Source organism: Diabrotica virgifera, chromosome 2 (assembly GCF_917563875.1).
Source record: "Diabrotica virgifera virgifera chromosome 2, PGI_DIABVI_V3a".
Taxonomy (NCBI): Eukaryota; Metazoa; Arthropoda; class Insecta; order Coleoptera; family Chrysomelidae; genus Diabrotica; species Diabrotica virgifera.
This window is the reverse complement of record NC_065444.1, coordinates 49,020,998-49,048,401: the sequence shown is the minus strand read 5'-3', so window position 1 is coordinate 49,048,401 and position 27,404 is coordinate 49,020,998.

Below are 27,404 nucleotides of genomic sequence, written 5' to 3'. Positions count from 1 at the left end.
GGCCAAACAAATTTTTTTGCTGAAAAAGCACTAGATAAGATAATGCCTGGCTACCATGTATAGCCCATTCGCGCACGGTAAAATGTTAAAAAACTTTCAAATTTCAAAAAAAGAGATATTTATTATTATATAAAAAGAGATATTGGCCGATGTGTGATTTGGCCATTGTTTTTTTTATTGTTAATGAAAAACTTATGAGAGGATGGGTGATCGGGCTGCATTAAAAACTAAAAAACAATGTTTTTTAAAATGAAATAAACAAATTACTTATCGACAACTGATAAATAAAGTTTAAACTTCAGTTTAGGCACTTCGAGATTTCGAAAATAATATTTTTTTCCACCTACCTCTACCGAAAGTATACTTTTCCGGACCTGATTGTAGGGAGCAAAGTTGTACTTTTCCTCCCTAGGGAGGAAAAGTAAAAGTAACGTCATATGTCATTCATGAAATATAACTTATTGACGCCCTGTATAATATCTATGTTCTATTACGTAAGTATCTATACATTTTAACATTTATTTATAAAACACTCTGTATTTTGCAGAATGGTAAAAAACAGTAAATTGCTATTTTGATTTAATAATGTTTACATTAATAATTTGACTTATATTTGACAGTTGACAGTTATATTGTACCTACTTGTTCGATTTAGTTCTAATAAATTTTGTTGGTTAGTTACATAAATAAATTAAGTAAAAATGAAAAAATGACTTGTTATTTGAGGAAGGTGGAAAAACCATATGTATAACATGGGAGTAAAGTGCCTTTTCCTCCCTTGGATGATTACTGCCCTCCGCTACGCGTCGGGCAGTAAACTTTATTCTCGGGAGGAAAAGTAGCACTTTCCTCCCTTGTTATACAAATAGTTATTACTTGTGTTTTTGAGCGTTGAACATCGTCATTTTTCGATTTTTTTCAGTTTTAAATTGTTTATAACTCGGAAACGAATAACTTTAGACAAAAACTACAAAAGACCTTTTTTGTTCCATATGATTCAAAGAACCTAAAATAAGTCTGCCAGGGCTGAAACAATTGATTTTTATAATTTGTTTAATTTTTTTTTAAATAAATATAGAAACAACTCAGAAATTACGGCATTTCGGTATAGGAAATATTACATGAAAATTAATTAGTAGTTATTATGGTTCAAAATGCAAAAATATACTGAGTGTTCTATTCGAAATACTGAAGTTCATTATATTTTCAAAAAAATCGCAAGATCTGGTAACAATCTGTAATTACCACTATAATATCGGCCGCATTAGAAGACCTTTACTCACCAAATTCTATAAAAATCGTTCAAGTCGTTTCCGAGATATTTGAGGCGTTCCATACATAAAACTCATTCTGTATAAATGTTATATAATTAAACTGCGTGTATTACTTTGTATTAATTCTTGTTAAAAAAAAGTCAATCTTAAAATTTTCAACTAATAGCAAACAAAAATTTTCAACTAATAATAGTGTCAAAGCTATTGCGTACTGTGCTGTAATTTAATTTGTATTTTTTTTTATTTTTTATTTGAATAAATGGCAAATTGTAGAACTCTTTTATTCCATTTCATTTCATATACCTAATGTGAGAGTCCATCAATCCCTTTCTAGACAGATAATGTTCTTTAAAATACAGTCTAGATAAGTTTATGTCATTTGTTTGATTTTTTGTGTTTTCACCATGTTTTAGCACATGCCAGGTTATTAAATGCAAACGTTTATTAAGAAACAGACTGACTTCCGTGGGACATGGTAGATAGCCCAGTTAGTTGGAGTATAGACAGGGATAGTTTAGATCGCGGGTTCAAACTCACCTAATGTGAGTTGTTTATTAATAAATAGCAATATGCTAGTGGGTAACTGCGAGACTTGCAAGACTCTTGCTGCAAGACCAAGACCAAGACCAAGACTGGGAGTGCAATACCAAGACCAAGACCAAGACCAGGTGTACTGGTGCAAGACCAAGACCAAGACTGTCCAAGTCTCGTCTTGGTCTTGCATTTGGGCAACACTAGTGCTCACCACAAAATATCTCGAGAAACTCTATAATATCCTTTCTCAAGATCAATGAATACCATATGGGTGTTTGTTTCTTTATTCCTGTATTTTTCATCTAACGCCTCATAAGGAAAATTGTTCTGTTGCATGTTGATCTGACTTACATAAAGTCAAACTGATTGTAGGTTATTTAGATCTCGATCTAGAACTCTATAATATGCTGTCTCAAGATCAATGAATACCATATGGGTGTTTGTTTTTTTATTCCAGTATTTTTCATTTACTGCTTTTAAGGAAAATTGTATCTGCTGTTGATCTGACTTAGGTACATAAAGCCAAACTGATTATAGGTTATTTAGATCTTTTGATAGAGGTGTCCGTAATTACTCTCACATAGGTTCATGGTGTAACTAAGTAGTTTAATGGCCCTGTAGTCTGGACAACCTTGCCTATCTGCATTGCGACTGTGGCCGGCCACAGTCGCTCGTCTGTGATGCAACGTCCACTTCACATAAGAACCCACGGTCAATCATCGGAAACTACTTTTGTGGATCCACAGAGTGGCCGGCCAAAGTCGCCCGTCTGTTATGGCGCTTATATTCGTTACTTCTATATCTCTTTTTCTTCTTTTTCTTGTAGTGCCTATCCGTTTCGGATGTTGGCGACCATCATGGCAATCTGTACTTTGCACACTGCTGCTCTGAAATGATTTGTAGTGGTTGTGTTGAACCACGTAAGTAGGTTCTATATGAATAACCATTTTCAATTTCGTTGCAAAACGAAAATACAGTCGAACCATATTCCAGTCCAATCAGAGAGTGCTGCAAGCACCTCTACCGGTTTCGAAACTTATTAGTCTCTCATCAGGAGGCACATATGCTGCTCTCCCTGATCCAACCAAAACAAACCCCAGCGTGCAGTCCCGAATTGCAACGAACGAAATGGCATAGATGCCCTAGCGGCAACTGCTAGCAAAAGACTAAGTTTTCACTCTAATGGCATATAACATATCCCACCAGAATGAAAACAATGGGAACCTTCTCTGGTTACACCTCCGAGGCTTCTACAATTTGCAAGTATGGCTTGCAAATTGTAGAAGCCTCGGAGGTGTAACCAGAGAAGGTTCCCATTGTTTTCATTCTGGTGGGATATGTTATATGCCATTAGAGTGAAAACTTAGTCTTTTGCTAGCAGTTGCCGCTAGGGCATCTATGCCATTTCGTTCGTTGCAATTCGGGACTGCACGCTGGGGTTTGTTTTGGTTGGATCAGGGAGAGCAGCATATGTGCCTCCTGATGAGAGACTAATAAGTTTCGAAACCGGTAGTGGTGCTTGCAGCACTCTCTGATTGGACTGGAATATGGTTCGACTGTATTTTCGTTTTGCAACGAAATTGAAAATGGTTATTCATTTTTGATTTACATTTACTCTGTGTGGAGTATGAAGGGAACCAGTCTCGTTGGAACTTTACCGCGCTGAGCAGATGTGACGTGAATTGTAAATTGTAGAATTCCCTCATCTTCCTTAGTCTCAGCATCCGTATGGCTTGCAAATTGTAGAAGCCTCGGAGGTGTAACCAGAGAAGGTTCCCATTGTTTTCATTCTGGTGGGATATGTTATATGCCATTAGAGTGAAAACTTAGTCTTTTGCTAGCAGTTGCCGCTAGGGCATCTATGCCATTTCGTTCGTTGCAATTCGGGACTGCACGCTGGGGTTTGTTTTGGTTGGATCAGGGAGAGCAGCATATGTGCCTCCTGATGAGAGACTAATAAGTTTCGAAACCGGTAGAGGTGCTTGCAGCACTCTCTGATTGGACTGGAATATGGTTCGACTGTATTTTCGTTTTGCAACGAAATTGAAAATGGTTATTCATTTTTGATTTACATTTACTCTGTGTGGAGTATGAAGGGAACCAGTCTCGTTGGAACTTTACCGCGCTGAGCAGATGTGACGTGAATTGTAAATTGTAGAATTCCCTCATCTTCCTTAGTCTCAGCATCCGTATGGCTTGCAAATTGTAGAAGCCTCGGAGGTGTAACCAGAGAAGGTTCCCATTGTTTTCATTCTGGTGGGATATGTTATATGCCATTAGAGTGAAAACTTAGTCTTTTGCTAGCAGTTGCCGCTAGGGCATCTATGCCATTTCGTTCGTTGCAATTCGGGACTGCACGCTGGGGTTTGTTTTGGTTGGATCAGGGAGAGCAGCATATGTGCCTCCTGATGAGAGACTAATAAGTTTCGAAACCGGTAGAGGTGCTTGCAGCACTCTCTGATTGGACTGGAATATGGTTCGACTGTATTTTCGTTTTGCAACGAAATTGAAAATGGTTATTCATTTTTGATTTACATTTACTCTGTGTGGAGTATGAAGGGAACCAGTCTCGTTGGAACTTTACCGCGCTGAGCAGATGTGACGTGAATTGTAAATTGTAGAATTCCCTCATCTTCCTTAGTCTCAGCATCCGTATGGCTTGCAAATTGTAGAAGCCTCGGAGGTGTAACCAGAGAAGGTTCCCATTGTTTTCATTCTGGTGGGATATGTTATATGCCATTAGAGTGAAAACTTAGTCTTTTGCTAGCAGTTGCCGCTAGGGCATCTATGCCATTTCGTTCGTTGCAATTCGGGACTGCACGCTGGGGTTTGTTTTGGTTGGATCAGGGAGAGCAGCATATGTGCCTCCTGATGAGAGACTAATAAGTTTCGAAACCGGTAGTGGTGCTTGCAGCACTCTCTGATTGGACTGGAATATGGTTCGACTGTATTTTCGTTTTGCAACGAAATTGAAAATGGTTATTCATTTTTGATTTACATTTACTCTGTGTGGAGTATGAAGGGAACCAGTCTCGTTGGAACTTTACCGCGCTGAGCAGATGTGACGTGAATTGTAAATTGTAGAATTCCCTCATCTTCCTTAGTCTCAGCATCCGTATGGCTTGCAAATTGTAGAAGCCTCGGAGGTGTACCAGAGAAGGTTCCCATTGTTTTCATTCTGGTGGGATATGTTATATGCCATTAGAGTGAAAACTTAGTCTTAGGTTCTATATGTGTAAATCTATATCTCGATCCCACTTATTATTAATACCTACTACTCGTAAGTATCTAAATTTTTAAACATTTTAACTGGGTTAAAGTTCTTATTTAAGTCACTGCAACAGTTTTGATCTAAGTAATAATTCTAAAACAAAACTTAATGGTTATCATAAAAACGGAGTTACAACAAAGAGCAGCATCAGAGCGGTATGGAGTAAAGTTAGAGAGAGTCCACAATATCACCTATTTTGGCGCCAATATTAACGATATCTGGAATCTGGGATATACACAGAGAAATAAGAATACGCATTGAGAAAGCCAGGGCTGCCTTCTATAAACATATTTGACATGCCTTTGTTATATGTCATGAAAAGGTGGATCCTTACAGACACACTAATGAAATCATTTTGGAGGAGTTTGAGATGTGGATCTACCGACGAATATTACAATGAGTTGAGTTGATCGAATAAGAAATCGAATAGTTTTACACCGAATGAAAAAGAGCAAAGGAATAACAAAATCGGTAAAAACTCGTAAGTTACATTATTTCGGCCACAGAAGATGAGACATAGGTAAGTACGCTAATCTGTTACGAGCTGCCGTAAACAAAGTTAATATTGCCAATATGATTGTCAATGTTTTTATAAACACGGGTCACTGAAAGAACAAGAGAGTAATGGCGCTATAGTTCTTACAATTAAGTTCATCACTATTTTTATGCAGCGGGAATATTATTGCCATAAGACATACTTCTGGTATCAATTCGGTGTGCCATATAAGTACTATAAATACTACTGCTAAAATATTCAGTCAAATACACAGTCAAATATTTTAGCAAAATCTCTGAAGCGTAGATAAACTATTTTCTTTGATCTACGCACTTCTGTAATAAAAATGGAAGCAATGTCTATCTAGTTCCCAATGCTTTTTTTTAATACTTATCTGTGGTTTATTCAGATCTTGTTCGCCTTTTTTACGGATTCAATTTTGTAGATTCTTTACACACAACTTTAACACCTGGCTCATTAAACTAATTACTTAAATCTAATAATAAAACACTGAAAACTTTTGTTTTCAATACTTTCACCAAATTTATTACAAGTTAATGTCAAAACTTATTACAAATTAGGTACTGGGTGGTCTTCCCACCACCAGAAAAGAACCCAGTACCTTCTTCTGGATTACATATACAGGCAAGATATCAACAAAAATAATCAAACACAAAAAAGAGCAAGGAATAACACCAGTGTTCGGACAAACAACAACTCAAGTGAAACCATTAAGAACAATATGACGCAAAAGAAAAAGCAATTACACAGTAGTGTATATGTTACCGTTAAAACACGATTTCAGTTAAAACCCGAATTTACTAGGAAAAACTAGTTTTAGCTATGCGCTTTAGACAATTCTAGTTTTAACTAGTCAAAACTAGATTTGTCTGCTAATTCAATTAAAACTGGAAATCCCGAACGGATTTCATTTAGAGTAGTTTACACTAGATCAAACTAGTTTTTACTGGAATTACTAGCGAATACATACCAGTTAAAATTGTTGCGAGAAGACACAAGCACTACAAACGGCTTGTTCGGGGTAGTGTTACTGACGAAAGCGGCCGGTCGGAAGTTGCACACACTAGTAAAGTGTGTGCATTGATTGTATTGCATTGTTTTATTAGTTATATTACACCACTGTGTTCTATTCACCATGAGTGATAATATCAAAGATCAGATTGAGAGCAGAGATATAAGAACTTGAACAGAACGTGTTTTGGAAATGATTTTACAAATGGAAGAGACCGAGAAAAAAGAAAGTCACTACAAAGTTGTGACCAAAAGCCAAAAGCATAGAATAAATTAATTATGGTCGAAGTACAAGATGCGGAACTGTCTGCCAAGACAACAAACACCATTACAAAATCGAAGACTAAAACGATTTAGAATTGTTGAAGTTGACCAAATAAAAACGTTAGCTTCTAAAATTGATCCCATCAAATATTATGTACCTACCTGCCGAAGACATTTTTTCCATGATTGAAGCAGCCCCACGTTGCTAGAAGATCTGCAAGAATATTGAAGATCGGGATAGGTTGAAGACTGAAACCGCCATAAAATAGGCAAATATACCAATTGATATGATCAATACTTTTATACCAATGTGTGAAACCTGCCAAGGGAAGAAGAGTAAAAATATAAAAGCGAAGAGGGGACTTGTGTCGAAACCTATATTGCATTCAGGACTGAAGAGTCGGTATCAGGTAGCAGATCAGGTCGCTTATCGATGATATGCAATCACAAGAGGATCGCATATGAACTACTCTAAATGAAATCCATTCGGGATTTCTAGTTTTAACTAAATTTAGCAGTAAAACCTAGTTTTGACTAGTTAAAACTAGAATTGTCTAAAGCGCATAGTTAAAACTAGTTTTCACTAGTAAATTCGGGTTTTAACTGACATCGGGTTTTAACGGTAACATATACAAACTTACATGTGGTGGCTGTCCAAAAACTTACATCGGTCAAAGTGGCAGAACCTTAAACAAACTTATAGCAGAACACAAAAGGAATTTAAATATGTAGTAGAAAAAGAGATTCTACGTAAGTACGCCTTTCACCTTCTAGAATTCTAGTTCAGAGTAGAATTCATAACTATTTGGTTTATCTACGCTATGCATTATAATATTATCATGAGTTAATTTTTATTCAGCTGAGGCCCCTAGGCAACCCAAGCTATGAGACCCCTTTAGAAACCTAGGTTTCTCAGTTTTTAATAATTTTTATTTTTGAAAATGTCCGTTCTCCTGTTGCGAAATAACCCAAAATGACTGTGAAGCAGGAATAAATTGTTTTACCTGCAAGTTTGAAGCTGGGCTATAAAATATTTGAACTGTTATAGTTCATTTTCAAGTTCAGATTCAATATTATCAGGATAGTTTTTATGTAGTTTTGAAGCACACTCCTTTATTTGAATATCACTCAATTTTGGAAAAACACAAAAGACCAAATACATACTAAGTTCCTTGACCCGTACACTGTCAACCGACGACTCATCTCAGTAATTAGAGTATAGTAGAGAGCATTCAGAGTATTTTAGGTCGCAGGCCCTCTGATCGTAATAAGCAAAATTATCTTTTTGGAATTTTAAGAACTCCAAAAGTAAATTTAGAAGCTGAACTGCAGTTTGAAGTTCAATCTTTTCTCTCTGCAATGATTTACTGACAGCGTTGATGCGTTCTAAAATTATTACCCAAAACTCATTCATTATAAATGTTTCTTCTTTTTTTGAAATTTCTTTCAACAAATACTTAGCCTCATGAACTGTTTCAGCTTACTGATTAGTGTCTTCAGCAAGAGTATGAAGAGCAGATTTGAAAGCGTTTTAACCTTTAGGCAAAGGTCTTATGGCATGTTCTGCTTGTTCTTATAAGGACTAGATCGTGGCGAATGAGATCGCTTAAGTATTTGATCATAACTTCCCAACGGTGGGTAGAGGATGAAAAAAAGTTGTACGATACATAATACGATATTCTATTTGAGGGAAAATACGTCAGCCAATCTCTTTTAATTTTTGTTCCACTGATTTGTTTTCGAAAAACCATAGATTGTAAAAAAATCTTGTAATGCCATCAAAATTTCTTTTTGACGCTGAAACACTTCCATCAAGGTTTTTACATTCTGAAGACCTTTCCCAATCCAAAATGTCCAAACTTCTTTTTTACACGATTGATCATTTTTGACTGTTTACCGTGACAGATTTTACGTCAGTAGGTGACATTTACTAGCAACTCGACGGTAAGTAATCCAACTCGACGGTTAGTTCTCCAACTCGACGGTAAGTAATTCACTTACCGTCGAGTTAAAATATCTCTTAATTTTAATTTATTTTTTGAAAGAATAAAGAAAACTAACGAATTATTTATTAATATTGAAACTTATGGTACAATTTGTTAAGTTATTTGTGAACTAGAAATTCTTCATCCGGTGCTTCCATCAGAAATTTTTCAAATTGCTCCCGTGTAAAAATGCTCGCTTTCTTAGGCCTATAGCCAACATTTTTTCTCTTCAAATACGGGATCAAAGTTGAAAGCTTGGAAATATCAATGCCATCATAAAGAAAAACGGTGGATTTAATCATTGAATATTCTGCCCAGAGGCTTCCAGGAGCTTTCAACTGCATATGTCTTTGAACGAAATATGCCAATAGAGTCTTTTCTTCGATTCTTAAATTCTTGCCTTCGCACCATTTTTTAAAACTTTGGTAGGTATTTTGATAACGGATTTTGGATTTTTCGGGAATAATTGCGGAACACCCTTCTTTCCAAGCCCGTTCAATTTCTTCAAATTCACTTTCGCTCATAATTTAATTTATAATAATCAAAATTGTACTTAAAATTATTGACTAAATAAAAACTCAATTCTCCATTGTTGTTATGCACCCTAGTTACTACCTAACAACCAAAGTATCTATCTTGATAAAATGAATGAAACTAGTCAATATGACGAAAATGTTTAATTTTATAATTTATAATGGTATCAATCGTGCAGAAAACGTTATAAGCATGTCGAACGTTAAGGGTAACCGATCTCAGACAATAATTGGAGTCGTCGTACCGCTCCTCCTCCAAACAATTGTCTTCGATCGGTATAAAACCCTTACCGTTCTCCATACTTAATATACTATAGTTACTGTATTCCGTTATCCTATGCCGTTTTCCGAATTTAGGACCCAATTTATCTTTAACTTCAATTTTTAACTTAGTTTCGGTTTCTGGTTCTTTAACTTCTTGAACTGGAATAGAACTGTCGTTACATGTTTTTTCATCTTCTTCAGTTAGGAAAGCTATGTTTCCCTCAGTTTTATTTTTATTCCATCACGTGCATTTTCATTGGTTGCTGCTTTACTAGCTATGGATTTCCGTGTAAAACTGAGTTTAAATAAGTTTTGCTTCTGTTTTGGATTTTGATTAAGGATCTTTTCTTTTTCCTAATTTTTTGCTCACTTTCGATTCTTGTTTCCATCTGTAGTACTGGTCGTTCTACCAAAGGGATTTCCATCTATTCATTAGCGATGTATTCCCACAGCATATACTTTCTATGTGAACAAAAGTCTGCATTGTAATGTAGCTTTATACGTCCACCATAACTTTTATGGTATTGCGCGATATTTGAATCTTTCAACATTTTTTCGTTTTGGTCACCGCGAGGCCCCCTTCGGGGCCGAGGCCCCTAGGCAACTGCCTACTTTGTCTAATGGTTAATCCGGCACTGTTTTTATTATCCGATATATTGTACAATATGTAGCTCGCGAAATATCTTGGCTTCTGCACTAATTAATTCGTGTGAGTGGCGCTAGCAACTCTATCAGAAATCACGAACCTCCTTCATTTTAAAAGATCTCCGATAAGTAATAAACTCATTGTAAAATGTTCTACAAATAACAACATACCGTGATGGAACGATAAATACATAAGGCACGCTACTTAATGTATAATGGTCGTGTCATTAAGAAAACGTGTTTGAATACAGCACTTTGTGAATATGTGTTTATAAAAAGGAAGTTGTTAAAGGTGAACTAAAAATTGTATTATAAATCGTCGTAATCCAAAGGGCAACAGTTTAATTTTTGTACATTATTCTTATACAGGATTGCGAAAAAGTCTGGCAACACGGTAATTTCTCGGAAACCGCTAAAACGATTTTTATAGATTTTGTTGGGTAAGGGTCTTCTAATGCGGCCGATATTATAGTGGTAATTATAATGTTGCCAAATCTTTCGTTTTTCTGGAAATATAATGAACTTTCTTATTTCAAATAAAACATCCTGTAAATTTGTTGTGTTTTGAAATCTTTAAAAAATACTGATTATTTTTTGTGTTATATTCCCTATACATAAATGCCATAATTTCGGAGTTATTGCTACATTTATTAAAAAAACAATTTTTTTTAAACAAATCATAAAAATTAATTTTTCGGCCCATCTAGACATCATTTTAGGTTCTTTGGATCATTGGAAACAAAAAAAAGTATTTTGTAATTTTTCTCTAAAGTTAGATAATCTTTTTCGAGTTATAAACAATTTAAACTGAAAAAAAAAACGAAAAATGACGATTTTCAAGGTGTAAAAACACAAGTAAAAAAAAATAATTTTTGAAATAACGAAGTCCTCAAATGCAAGCTCAAATCTTCTATCAGCTACCTATAAGAATTTTTGGCACTTTTTATTGTAAAACATTGTTTTTTTAATTATTATTGAAGCGCATATGAGAGGACGGGCGATTGGACAAAACCAAATTGCTTATCGTTAACAGATAAAATAAGGTTTGTAAAGTAAGATGATATTTTTTACTTGTGTTTTTGAGCCTAGAAAACCGTAATTTTTTAATTTTTCCATTTTTTTCTGTTTTAAATTGTTTATAACTCGGAAACGATCAACTTTAGAGAAAACTACAAACGATCTTTTTTTCACAATGATCCAAAGAACCTAAAATAATGTCTACCTGGCCGAAAAAATTGATTTGTGTAATTTGTTTAAATTTTTTTTTAATAAGGATTTCAAAACGCAAAAAATATACAGGGTGTTCTGTTTGAAATAAGAAAGTTCATTACATTTCCAGAAGAACGGATGATTTGACAACAATGTAATTACCATTACAATATCGGCAGTATTAAAAGACCCTTACCCACTCAATTTCATAAAAATAGTTCTAGCGGTTTCCGAGAAATTATCATGTTGCCAGACATTTTAGCAACCCTTTATTCTTTTTGTTCATCATTCTTTTGTGTAGCTGGTTTTAATGCTATAAACGGCACATATTTGTTATTTTTCTTTACATAATGATTTTATTCCAATTTATTTTGATTTTATTTGTGTGTTAAATTTCTGTTTTCTCTTATTCAATTTCCATTTATTTCGATTCTATTCCCATTTACTCTTGGTATATTCCTCATATTCAGATTCCGTATCTAATATATAAACATATTATATAAAACTTCTATGATAGATAAAGATAAAGAATTCTTTCATTAATTTAATTTGATTTAATTTATTGATTTTGTAATTTAAAGTTAGACAAAGATATAGGAACGCAATTATATCAGCAAAAACATATCTGAGTGCCAACATAGGAACAGATCATAATATCTCAGTATTGACCAAAATTCGGTTCAGAATTTTGATGGAAAAATACAGGAGTAAAGAAGCAAACGCTCATATGGTATTCATTGATCTTGAGAAAGCATATGATAGAGTTCCTCGAGAGATTCTGTGGTGGGCACAGGCACTCAATAAAAAAGGAATCCCTGGTGAATATGTAAAGATTGTGAGGGATATGTATGAGAGAGTAACGACTAGTGTTAGGACAGGTGTGGGAGAGACTGATAAATTTCATGTGAAAGTAGGATTACACCAAGGCTCTGTGCTTAGTCCGTATTTATTCTCATTAGTTTTGGACCAGATAACAGCAAAACTACAGGGTAACATTCCATGGTGCTTAATGTATGCTGATGATGTCGTGTTCGTAGGAAATAGTGAAAGAGACTTAGAACCAAAAATTGGAACAGTGGAGAAAAGCTCTGGAGGAAAAAGGTTTAAAACTTAGTAGGACAAAAACAGAGTGTTTGGAATGTTCATTTAAAGATGGAGCTACTACAAATAAAATGGTATCTTTGGATGGTGAAATGATTGTGAAAAGCAATAGTTTTAAGTACCCAGGATTGGTATTACAGAGTAATGGAGAAATAGATGGAGATGCATGCAGTAGAATTAGAGCTGGATGGATTTATTTATTTATTTAGCGTATGGCTTAAGTATATCACAGAATATATTTAGATTTATGCATTATACAATGCATCACAAACAGATGTCCAATTTTTTTATATATTCGATTGACCCTTCGGTTGCCATTACAAAGTCTATAGGGTCGCCTGTGTATGCTCTGCGTGGGCAGTCCTGAACAATGTGACTGATCGTCTGTCTTGCAGCGCCGCAGTCACAAGAAGGCGAGGGGAGTTTACCCCATCTGTGGAGGGAGTCGGCGCATCTTCCACAGTTTGTTCGAATTCGATTAAGGGCTGCCCAAATCTTACGGGGACGTTCAAATTCGCCAGGTTTCCCTATGATGTCCGGTAGACTATGGTAATGCGGATCTGTCCTACTTTCCCAATCTTCTCTCCATCGGGTATTTAAGTCAAAGTTGGATTGCTGCAGCGCTTGAGCAGATTGTAGAGGGTGTAACCTGGATCGGAGACGGTTTCCAAGAATATCGGGGATGTCTTTGTGGACTAGAAGCTGGCGACTGTCCATTATTTTGTTATATTCTTTAACCAATGCATGTTCGCGGCGTAGGTTGGGTGGTGCTATATTACTAAGGGTAGGTAGCCACATTGTAGGGGTGGGCTTAATTGTGCCTGTTATCATACGCATAGTACGGTTTAGTTGGGTGTCGACCAGGTGGGTATGCCTGCTATTTAGCCACACTGGAGCACAGTATTCTGCCACCGGATATATCAGGCCAAGAGCAGAGGATCTTAATGTTGATGCTGTGGACCCCCATGTAGTGCCGCAGAGTTTCTGTATTATATTGTTGCGTGTTTTCAATTTTGCTGCTGTTTTCGTCAGGTGTTCTCTGAATGTGAGCGTTCTGTCTAGAGTAACCCCAAGGTATTTCGGGTATTTATTGTGTTTTAACAGCTTGTTATTAAAATACACTCGCAATTCTCTGTTTGCCAACTTGTTGTTTAGATGAAAAGCTGATACTTCAGTTTTTGTAGTACTTGGCTGTAGTCTCCATTTCTTAAGGTATTCGCTGAGGATGGATAAGTCATTCGTGAGAGTGATTTCTGTAGTTTCTAAAGATTGGTGGCTTGTTGCAAGGGTCCAGTCGTCAGCATATCCAAACTTCCGAGATTCGGTTTCAGGCATGTCAGCAATATAGAGGCTGAAAAGTAAAGGGGCAAGGACAGAACCCTGTGGAAGACCATTGTTAAGTTTCATCTGTCTACTCGTCTCCTTTCCCGTTATAACCTGGAAGGCTCTGTTGGTCAGCATGTTGTCAATGAGGTTAATTATCTTTCTGCAGGGGATAATGCGGGCCAGTTTATATATTAATCCCTGTCTCCAAACAGTATCATATGCTGCTGTTAGATCTATAAATACTGTTGCTGTCTTTTGTTTCTTTTGAAAACTAGCTTCTATAAAAGTTGTTAATGACAGCACTTGGTCCGTACAGCTTCGATGAGGGCGGAAGCCAGCTTGTTCAATGGGGACATTTTCTAGTATCCTGTGACTAATTGTCAGCTGGATGGATGAAGTGGAAAGAAGCGAGTGGTGTGTTGTGTGACAGAAAAATTCCAATGAAGCTGAAGGAAAAATTCTATAAAACAGCCATAAGACCGGCTATTATGTACGGAACTAAATGTTGGGCATTGAAAAAGAAAGAGGAACAACGAATGCATATGTCGGAAATGAGAATGCTTAGATGGATGAGTGGAGTGACAAAGAAGGATAAAATTAGAAATGAGTATATTAGGGGAAGTCTAGGTGTGGCACCAATTGATGCCAAGATGTTAAGATGGTTTGGTCATGTTCAACGTCGAGACGTTAATCACCCAATACGAAGAATAGCTGAAGTGCAGATTCCTGGAAGGAGTAGGAGAGGAAGACCAAAGAAGACGTGCGGGGAAACGATAAGGCAGGACATGTTGGTAAAGGGGATTAACATTGATATGACTCAAGATAGAATTGTGTGGAGAAATGCAATTAGGGAAGCCGACCCCGCATAGGGATAAGGCAAAGAGAATGATGATGATGACCAAAATTCGGTTCAAAGTGAAAATAATAAAACAAAGAACAACAGGTACGCAAAGCGATGTAAGTAAATTAAGGAACCCACTCATAAGACAACGCATGACATAGGTATATGAAATCAATACTCGATTAATGAATATTAAAGAACAAATTCTGCAAAATACTGGAAATAAATACAAAATGATTATTCAAATCAAGCAAGAAAAAGAAGACTGGTTAAAAGATCAATCCGCAGATAAGACATGATAATTCTAAGACACATAAAAAAAATTACCTCACAACGGTAGAAAAAGAAAACTGGGAGTACTAAAATATACAAATAGGAAACTAGTGTTAAATACCAATGAAAAATTAAAGAGATGGACAGAATACATCAATGAGTTGTTCAAAGACAATACAATAAAACAGATTGAAATAGTAGTAGAAGATGGTGTAGTTTCAGGGACGCGCCAAGTAACTTCGGCGCCGTCGTGCAAAATATTGATAAGCGCCTTTATCCAAATTACCAGGGTAGAAATATCAATCACTCCTTCACATTTCAACGTGGAAAACTATGAAATTTTTTCTACATCTACCCAGATTTTTTTTAAGGAAACAATAAGTACACACTTACACAGTACACTTATAAAAAATAATATATTTTTCTTCCTTCTTGTATGAAGACTTTAAAGCATGTTTCTTCTTCAATATTTTATGTATATGGACCGTTCACTATTGTTAGAGTATAGGTCGCTCAAATACTATGAGCTCTTTTAATCCATTTCACACTGTGGATTAGTCCGCAGTTTCCTTTAGGTCATCGTTCATAGGTTGTGGTGTTTTTTTGCCTTCTCTACTATCTTCTTCCACTCACTCCGGTCCTGAATCTTTTCTCTCCAGTTTGCAATTTCCATTTTTGATATATCTTCAATATTAGTCTCCTAAATTGTTTAGATTATCGCACCATCTTTTTCTTGGTCTGCCAATAATTCTTCGTCCAGTTGGTGACTTTTCTCGTGCTATTCGTACTATCCTATCCTCTGCCATTCTAATAACGTGTTCGTTCCACAGTTCCACTCCTGTTTCCGTTTTGTCATACATCTATTTATGTGTTCTACATTGCATGATCTCACGTTTTCGTTTCTCTCCCTATCCAACAGACTTTTGCCTGATATTCGTCGAAGTATTTTTATCTCTGTTGTTTCTAGTAGTCTAGTAGTTATTAAAAATAATTTTTTAAAACTATATTGCACAATAAAACAACAGAATAAAAACTATGTTAAAGTTATAAAACATTACTTAAAATTATTTAAAAAAACTGAAAATCAAAAATAAAACATACTTATATTGCGATTTTTTAAACAAATACACTTATTATGATGAAAATCAACGGATATTTCTTATAGAAATTGAACTTTTCTTGCTTTACCTTTGACAAATTCATTAATTAGATTTGCATTATTCAGGTCCTTTAAAAACTCAGATTCTGTAGAAATAATAGCAAGATTTATTTCTAGCCGCTCCTGACCCATTCTAGATCTTAAGTAACTATTTGAAGCGTTTGTTTGAAAAACAACACTTGTTCAAAAATGAAAATTTTGGCAAGAAAAACTACCAAGCTTCAATTTATTTCAAATTTTACTTTTATTAAGACATTCATTGGAAGGAATGTGGATATCAAAATAATTGTACAAACTTACCAAAATGTATTCGAAAATATAGAGGTATTGTGTTGTATAGTTTCTGCCATGCTGAACTATTTCTAATACAAAAGAAACAAACATCACATTATTACTATCAAAGAATGCACACAACTGAAAAATTTAAGGATAAGATCATTCACACTTACAATTACCGTTTACTATGTAAGATGGGACAAGTGTTGTTTTTACAAAAAAAAAACGCATGGACATCTGTTGTTTTTCTAAAACTATCAAAATGTTCTATGCAGTGTGAACTAAATGTGTGAACTGGAGAAAGAACTATTCTATGAGAACAATACATAAAGTCGAATTTTCGAAAAATGGACATGTGTTGTTTTTCAAATAAACGCTTCAATTCTTAATTAGTTTTAGTTTAGAAAATGATCTCTCGACTGAAGCTACAGAAATCGGTACCTATAGTTCATAATATACGTAACGCAATAGTAATGTTTGGGAATGAGTGGACTAAGTTATTTTTTGCAATGTTTTTTTGCTTCAAAAAATATTTAGTTTTGAATTGGATATTTATTTAACTTTGCCGAGTCAAAGGGCGCCTTTAACGCCTTGGCGCCGTCGTGCGCCGCACGACCTTGCCCATATGGACGGAGCGTCCCTGTGTAGTTTTAAAACTATTAAAAGAGAAAATTAATGTTGCATTAAAAAACAGCAAAAATGGCAAAGCAGTAGGTACACACCAAATCCCAGTAAATAGCTTAAAATTCATGATGAAATCTTAGACATTATAGTAGACTTGTTTAACACAATATACAAAATAGGACATATACCGAAACAATGCTTACTCTCCACCTTTTGCGCTATTAGCGCTATCCCTAAAAATACCAACGCTAAATACTGCAATGAATATAGATCATGTTCTCACATTCTTTTTGAAAAGAATACACGGTCATATAAATAAAAAATAGAAGAAGGAATAGATGATAGTCAGTTTCAGAAAAACTTCTCTGTTAAATATAACAAAAAGTAAATAAATATTCATTATAATTTTCCACAGTACCTACATGTACATTACCAAATAATTTCATAAAAAAATTAATCTCTAAATAAAATGGGAGATTGTAGTCTACTTTTTTTAAAATATTTTTAAAGCTAATCTGTAAATAAATTGAGAGATTGTTGTCCAGTTGAGAGCAGAAATTCGCGGTTATTTAACGATAAAGATAATTATTTCCCTCTGGCGGTTACACAAAGTGACCACACATCATTACAGACTACACCTTTTTAAAGTTGTTGGTGGGTAAGGGGCCCTTTTAAGTGGTTTACGTGTAATTTTCTTGCAGTAACTAGCAGGTCTTGCATACGATATCGTGCCGACGACGTTCGGTGATGCAGAGCAGGATTTAGGGACCTTTGGAAATAAGTTACATGGTATTCTGTTGGCTTTTATTTTTGTATGTAGGATTTTTTTTTCAGTTTAAAAAAACATGGACTACTTTAACTTAAGATTATCATGGTAATAGAACATACAGGGTAATGCATATAAAAATGCTGAGCAACTAATAGATTTTTGTGCTTTGACTTATCCTGTATTAGATTTAGAGTAGGTATTAGCAAAATCAATCATTTTTATAAATTTTGACAACCATAAAACTTCTGCTGCAACAGTTTCTTGCTTTTATACCTCTTTTTAATTAGAGAGGGTTTTGAACTTGTCACGATTTTCATTTAGATTTAGATATTCCCTGTAATAGTGGGGACGAAAGTATGCTAAAGAAGTTACTCGAGCGGTTTGGGGACCTATTGGATTGTGAAGAATAGGTTCTAAAACCAAAAAAAGTTAAGTGAAATTTTTCACTTAAGTGGGGACTTTCCATTTTTTAATTTAATTTTCCATTTCCAACAATAGTTTTTTCAGATTATAGCGCCATCTATCCATAATTCGAAAAAATGTCTCCAATAAAAGTTGCTTATTTTTACGTAAAGAATCCAAATCTGCAATATTAATTGGGAGAGCTCCTTTTTAAAATTTTATAGTACATATATCGCAATATATCGCAGCGCCTAAACAGCTTAAAAAAATCAATAAATCGTAGCAATTTATCGTCACAATAAATTGCGGCCTCTTTAGTTTTAGACGCCACTTTAGCTTTAGATTTTGTTTTAATAGTAAGTTTAGTTATCCAGTGTTGATAAAGTTCATGTTGTTCTGAAGCTATTTCCTTGTGGCATTTTTTATAATCAACTATTTTTAATGGGAAATTAGCCACAATTTTACCAAAAAATGATTTTATTAACGTTTCGAAGCCCAAATCGGGTTTCGTTGTCAAAATACAAAATACTACTAAAATAAACAAAAATGTTATTGCTAAGTAAAAAAATTCTTCTAATAATTTATTTAATTTGACTCATTTATATTGGCAATTCAGACGTATATTATATATTTTAAAGTAAAAGACCTTAAAATGATATCGCCAATATTTATGAGTTGCGTTCCTGGGACGACTTTACTAAAAGATAGTTCACTCGATTACATGAAATCAATCCCAATTCAAGAATATCCGTCACAAAAAAATCATAGCATGTGATCTGTCTTGAAAAAGACAACCAAATGCAACGATGACAGTAAAATTCTCGCGTTAGAGATTCCATAGTAAATCACGAGGGAAAAACAGGAAAAAACCTCGTGATACTATCCCGACATCGTAAGTATTTGGTCTTACATTTAATTTACTTTCAAAAAACTAATACCAAATTCTGAGTTTAATATGTTTAAATTATAAATAATATTAATAATACATAGATATACAATAAGTAATACTAAAATATAAGATTTGTACTAACTCGATATGTTATTGACTTACTAATCGTGGCATTTTCTTTCTATTGATTTCCTCTTTTAGTATGGGTAACCACATCCTACTGCATTCTACCGAGGAATTTGCGACTCAATTGGTTTCATTTAGCATAATTAGAGCCGCTTCTTTGATTTTTCTCTTTTTACTATCTGATTATTTCAGGACTATACTTGAATCTCTCCACTGAACTCTATGTTCATTATCCCATGCGTGTTGACATATTTGAGATCTATCAAATTCTTTATTTTTAATATAAGACTGATGTTCATTTATTCTAAGGTTTAATGGTCTTGATGTTTCACCTAAATAAAATTGTTCGCATTCACAAGGTATTTTATAAATGCAATTCTTTGTTCTTTCTTGTTCATTGTTAGGTTTAGTTTTAGATAGAATAGATCTCAATGTGTTTGTTGTTTTGAATGTTGTTGAAATGTTGAATTTATTTTCTATTATTTTAAGTTTCTCGGATAGTCCTTTTATATATGGCATTGATATTTTCCTCGTATTATTTCTTGTGAATGTTGTAGGATCCCATTCTAAGTTGTTCTGTTCCATTCGATCCAATCTTGACAATTCCTTATTTATAAACGATAAAGGATAATCATTTTTTTAATAAAACAGATGTTAACAATTGCTTTTCTTCTAAAAATGAATTTTCGTTAGAACAAGTAATTTTGGCTCTATCATATAAGGATTTAATGATTCCCTTTTTAACGTTTATGTTGTGATTTGATTAGTAATCGAGATATCTGTTGGTGTGTGTTGGTTTTCTATACACTTGAGTCTCATATCCAGTATCCTTCTTTGAGACTAAAACATCGAGGAAAGGCAAAGTGTTATTGTATTTCTTTTCTATTGTAAATTTTATTGTCTCTTCTTGATCGTCTATAATATTCAGGAATGTATCCAACAATTCTGATCTATGAGGCCATATTGAAAACACATCATCTACATATCTCCACCATACTGTGGGTTTTAAATTTTGTTTAGAAATGATATTAGTTTCGAAACCCTCCATAAATATATTAGCCAATAATGGAGATAAAGAAGAGCCCATTGCTAAAGAAAATAGGTATTATTAGTACATAATGTCAATAACTCCATTATAGCTGATACATTTAGTCTTGTCCTAGTTGTCAATGTATTATCATTTTCTAATTTCGTTTTAATTATGTTTAAAGTTTTATAAATCTTATATTTTACTGCCTTCATCTTATATTTTAGTATTACTTATTGTATATCTATGTATTATTAATATTATTTATAATTTAAACATATTAAAGTCAGAATTTGGTATTAGTTTTTTGAAAGTAGATTAAATGTAAGACCAAATAATTATGATGTCGGGATAGTATCACGAGGTTTTTCCTGTTTTTCCCTCGTGATTTACTATGGAATGGAATCTCTAACGCGAGAATTTTACTGTCATCGTTGCATTTGGTTGTCTTTTTCAAGACAGATCACTGCTATGATATTTTTGTGAAGGATATTATTGAGTTGGGATTGACTTCATGTAATCGAATGAACTATCTTTTAGTAAAGTCGTCCCAGGAACGCAACTCATAAATATTGGCGATATCATTTTAAAGTCTTCTATTTTAAAATGAATAATATAAGTACGTCCGAATTGCCAATATAAATGAGTCAGATTAAATAAATTATTAGAAGAATTTTTTTACTTAGCAATAACATTTTTGTTTATTTTAGTAGTATTTTGTATTTTGACAACGAAATCCGATTTGGGCTTCGAAACGTTAATAAAATCATTTTTTGGTAAAATTGTGGCTAATTTCCCATTAAAAATAGTTGATTTTGATAAAGTTCAGTCTTTAATTATGTAAGTATCCCTATTTTTGCCAGCCTATTAAAAAATATCAAAAATCTTGTGGTGAACGATCAAAAAATTGTTGGGGAATAAATTTGAATGACTATTAACTTGATGTTACCTGTAATAGTTGGGAACCTTTATAATGTTATTCTTAATTTATTATCTGCGATTGCATTTTCCTGATTAGGGTTTATGCCCACAATCTTAGGGTTATGTTTAGGTTATGCATGACTAATGAACGGTTCAACTGTTTTATTTTCTATATTAGATTCCCCTTGAAGAGTGGAATAAAATACAACGAAAATTAATTCAGTCACAAATCGTGTATTACCTACATACCATACATGTTACCTCTTATTTACATTTGAACAAGGAATTCATTCCTCCGAAACGTTTACATTATTCATTACACCGATATAAAAAAACATCGGAACAACACAAATCCAAGCCCACAAAACCTCATCTACATTTTACATTGAAAAAACCTACACGGAATCGAAAAAAAACATTTGAATCTATCACTAAACTGACTAAACCGTCCCTTTTACAGTTATCGATATAGATTATCGACCATTTTCGACAACTATGGTTTCTTTTTAACAAACAACATGGGACTCTCGAGAACCCCTCCCATTCCCTCATTATGTAAAACTTTACACGCCATTATGGGAGACCGATAACTGTTCTTTTTAACCTGACACACCATTCGGTCGAGACCACTTTTCAAAGAGATGACTGTGTTTGGATGGTTTCGGAGATTAACCTTGAGATGGTACACTGGGTGAATTGAACCTGTTTGATTTATGGCATACCAGAGGTTACTGAAAATAAATAAAAGTAATCTTTGTTTTATGTTATTAACTCCAGATGATTAAGAGTTTATAGAAATATTGTGATTTTAAATATAACAAACATACTGTTATGATCTGCTTTCTCCTACTTGTATATTAATTAGTAATTATTTAATTAATTATTCAATTGTCGCAAATCATACATAAAAAAATTAAGAAAAATCTCAGGGTGCCTTTTTGTCATAAAAAAATAACTAAATTATCTTAAGTTATACTTATCTCTTCTCGTGGCTTCAGTATCTCTTAGTTGATCCCTATCGGGATAAAATAGGAAAAGGAAATAAATAGAAATACCATGAATAAGCACATACAAATACCTTTATTATCAAAAGCAGTGCTCTGAAAATTTATCAATTAAATCATGTGGGCATAGCTGTCCAAATGAAACTTTTACCATATAAATTAATCTAATTCAAACAAATATTTATCGCTTTGTTCTTGATACCATTAATAAAACAAGCTAAACAAACAAATTTAGGTATTCGCAAAACTACTTATACTTCCTATTAAATTTTTGAAATGTTGGAATCTTAATTCACATGCTTTTACGCAAAAAGAAATTAACTTCTGATTATAAAGAAAATCTATCACATAAGTTATTGACTGACCTTTTTGATTCACACACAATGATGTCTCCTCTTGACCCAAACAGCTCCTCCTTGTTGATTATGTTAGGCTACCAATCAAAGCCCTCTCCGTTCTCAGCATCAATCCAGCAGCATACCAGCAACTATTTCTCCAAAACACGAGCCAGGCCTCTTTTGACCAGTACTCGTTCAATAAACTTCAAAGCTCTCTCCTCTCTTTCTCACAATGATAATCTCCTGAGACTGAGTATCTTTTTTACTTGGTGTCACAAATAATTTTAATAACTATAGTTCTTGTAACTTACTCTCTTGGACTTTACAGAATCAAAGAGGTATTTCTTCTCAATTTGATTTGTCCCTCGTTCCACTTTTCAGCTATTCTTCACTATCAAACAACCACTAGTACTTGCTTCTGAACTACTCACGAAAACTTTTGACTGCTCTTATCGGATGTCGGTCACATAATAATCTCCTTTTCCAAACTGTCTGAACATTCAAAACTTCTCTCTCCCCATTCCAAATTGCCAAGCCAATCAGAAACATTTCTCTCTCCACATTCGAAAAAACCCATGCATTCTTTCAACACATACTTCTACTCATCATAATTACTTTTCGGGAATTCTACAAATATTCTTGGGCTTAAACAAAAGGTCTTAAAATTCCAAATTACTCTACCTTATTTTTCTAAAAACTAATAATTACAATTACCTGTGGATTTTGCCTTTCCCGTAACAAAACAATCTTTTTAAAATTATAATCCGAAATAAATTGTCTTTTCACTTCACCTTATTTACAACTGTCTTTAATTCTTCAGGGAAAAACTCATTAAGGATAACCCACTGCGTAAAAGCTAACTTCTAATAAATAGTTACAAATGAATATACAGGGTGTATCAAATTTTTGTGCCCGCGTTATATTAAAAAAAATAAAGTTTTTATTCTATCTTTGATTGATAAAATGATACACAATAATACATTTTTGAAAATTTTAAATTTACAAATAAGTAGAAAAGAAAATTTTTTTTTATACAGCGTGTCTACTTGAGTTGGAAACATATGGGAAACTTTTTTATTATTAATTTTACGAAAGAAAGTTATTCTTTATAAAAAGTTCTGCATGCCCCAAAACCTAAGATTCAATTATCAGATATCAAATTTTCTCAATATTATACGAGGTATGTCAAAAACTATGAATTTCGGCTAAGGGTAAAGTACCTTTATTTCTCTCAATATCGAAAATTCTTATGATAAAAAGTTGTTTGGAATTAAAAACTAAGATGAAATATGCAATTACATGCTTCTTATTGAAAAAAAAAATATTTTTCTCAAATTTATGGATACCCAACATCGTTTTTAATTATTACAAATATCATAACTCGTTTATTATTCATTTTACGAAAAAAAGTTATTCTTCATAAAAAACTTTGTATGGTCTAAAATCTAAGACACAACCATGATATATCAACTTTTATTAATTTTATACGAGGTGTGTCAAAAAATATGAAATTCGCTCAATATTATAGCACCTTTATATTTCACAGTATTTCAATTAGAAGGATGTAATTGCATATTGACACATAGTTTTTAATTCTAAACAACTTTTTTAATAACCGTTTTCAATATTGTGAAAAATAAAGGTACTTTACTCTTGAGTGAAATTCATATTTTTTGACATAACTCGTATAAAATTAATAAAATGTCATATCTGTTGGTTGAATCTTCGGTCTTAGGACATACAGAGATTTTTATAAAGAATACCTTTTTTTCGTAAAAGTAATAATAAAAGAGTGTATGTGTAATGAATAAAAACGAAGTTAGTATCAATAAATTTGAGAAAAATTTGGAAAATATTTTTTTCCAATTAGAAGCATGTAATTACATATTTGAGCTTGGTTTTTATTTCCAAACAACTTTTCATAATAAGAATTTTCGATATTGAGAGAAATAAAGGTACTTTACCCTTAGCCGAAATTCATAGTTTTTGACATACCTCGTATAATATTGAGAAAATTTGATATCTGATAATTGAATCTTAGGTTTTGGGGCATGCAGAACTTTTTATAAAGAATAACTTTTTTTCGTACAATTAATAATAAAAAAGTTTCCCATATGTTTCCAACTCAAGTAGACACGCTGTATATTTCTTTGAGAGATAAAATCAATAACCGAATAATGAACGTTAAAGCACAAATTCTGCAAAATACTGAAACGTATAAAAAATGATTCTTAATAGAGACATAAATAGATAAAAGTCAATAAAATAAATTTTAGATTTAGTGGAAGAAACACACATAAAAAAAGATAATCAGATACACAAAAAAGTGGATCTTTCTCTTTCTTTCTTTTTCCCCTTTCTTATACCTTTTCATGTGCCGGATTTGGGTTTAGTTATGTTACGACATATTCTCCCATCTAATATTCTCCCTACCCATTTTTTTCTGTCTTGTGCTATTATTTTCACTTCTTCAAACATTTTCTGTTTAATCTTTCCCGCATCTAGTTACTATTTGATGTATCCGTTTTTTCGTCGGTCTCTTTTTTTTTGTTTTTGGTAATATTTTTTGTTTCGTGAATTTTTCTCGTTAAATCTACTGGATCTCGTTCCCATCAGATGTCCATATCAGTTTAATTGCCTTTGTACCTATGTACTATATATTATGTTGTCCATTATTGGTTCCTGTTTGGTTATCCCATCCCTCTTTAGTGTTGCCCAAATGCAAGGCCAAGACGAGACTTGGACAGTCTTGGTCTTGGTCTTGCACCAGTACACCTGGTCTTGGTCTTGGTCTTGGTATTGCACTCCCAGTCTTGGTCTTGGTCTTGCTATTGCAGCAAGAGTCTTGCAAGTCTCGCAGTTACCCACTAGCATATTGCTATTTATTAATAAACAACTCACATTAGGTGGGTTTGAACCCACGATCTAAACTATCCCTGCCTATACTCTAACTAACTGGGCTATCTACCATGTCCCACGGGAGTCAGTCTCTTTCTTAATAAACGTTTGCATTTAATAACCTGACATGTGCTAAAACATGGTGAAAACACAAAAAATCAAACAAATGACATAAACTTATCTAGACTGTATTTTAAAGAACATTATCTGTCTAGAAAGGGATTGATGGACTCTCACATTAGGTATATGAAATGAAATAAAAGAGTTCTACAATTTGCCATTTATTCAAATAAAAAATAAAAAAAAAAATACAAATTAATTACAGCACAGTACGCAATAGCTTTGACACTATTATTAGTTGAAAATTTTTGTTTGCTATTAGTTGAAAATTTTAAGATTGACTTTTTTTTACCAAGAATTAATACAAAGTAATACACGCAGTTTAATTATATAACATTTATACAGAGTGAGATTTATGTATGGAACGCCTCAAATATCTCGGAAACGACTTGAACGATTTTTATAGAATTTGGTGAGTAAAGGTCTTCTAATGCGGCCGATATTATAGTGGTAATTACAGATTGTTACCAGATCTTGCGTTTTTTTTTAAAATATAATGAACTTTAGTATTTCGAATAGAACACCCTGTATATTTTTGCATTTTGAACCATAATAACTACTAATTAATTTTCATGTAATATTTCCTATACCGAAATGCCGTAATTTATATATTAGTTATTTCTATACTTATTTAAAAAAAAATTAAACAAATTATAAAAATCAATTGTTTCAGCCCTGGCTGACTTATTTTAGGTTCTTTGAATCATATGGAACAAAAAAAGGTCTTTTGTAGTTTTTGTCTAAAGTTATTCATTTCCGAGTTATAAACAATTTAAAACTGAAAAAAATCGAAAAATGACGATGTTCAGGGCTCAAAATCACAAGTAATAGCTATTTGTATAACAAGGGAGGAAAGTGCTACTTTTCCTCCCGAGAATGAAGTTTACCGCCCGATGCGTAGCGGAGGGCAGTAATCATCCAAGGGTGGAAAAGGCACTTTACTCCCATGTTATACATATGGTTTTTCCACCTTCCTCAAATAACAAGTCATTTTTTCATTTTTACTTAATTTATTTTATGTAACTAACCAACAAAATTTATTAGAACTAAATCGAACAAGTAGGTACAATATAACTGTCAACTGTCAAATATAAGTCAAATTATTAATGTAAACATTGTTAAATCAAAATAACAATTTACTGTTTTTTACCATTCCGCAAAATACAGAGTGTTTTATAAATAAATGTTAAAATGTATAGATACTTACGTAATAGAAAATAGATATTATACAGGGCGTCAATAAGTTATATTTCATGAATGACATATGACGTTACTTTTACTTTTCCTCCCTAGGGAGGAAAAGTACAACTTTGCTCCCTACAATCAGGTCCGGAAAAGTATACTTTCGGTAGAGGTAGGTGGAAAAAAATATTATTTTCGAAATCTCGAAGTGCCTAAACTGAAGTTTAAACTTTATTTATCAGTTGTCGATAAGTAATTTGTATATTTCATTTTAAAAAACATTGTTTTTTAGTTTTTAATGCAGCCCGATCACCCAGCCTCTCATAAGTTCTTCATTAACAATAAAAAAACAATGGCAAAATCACACATCGGCCAATATCTCTTTTTATATAATAATAAATATCTCTTTTTTTGAAATTTGAAGGTTTTTTAACATTTTACCGTGCGCGAATGGACTTTACATGGTAGCCAGGCATTATCTTATCTAGTGCTTTTTCAGCAAAAAATGTTGTTGGGCCGATTGATCTAATATCTAATTGCACACCCTGCAAAAAGTAGGATGTTTAGTCTTTACGATATGGATAAGGAAAAACAATTGAGTGGTTGTGCGTAACAGTGAAT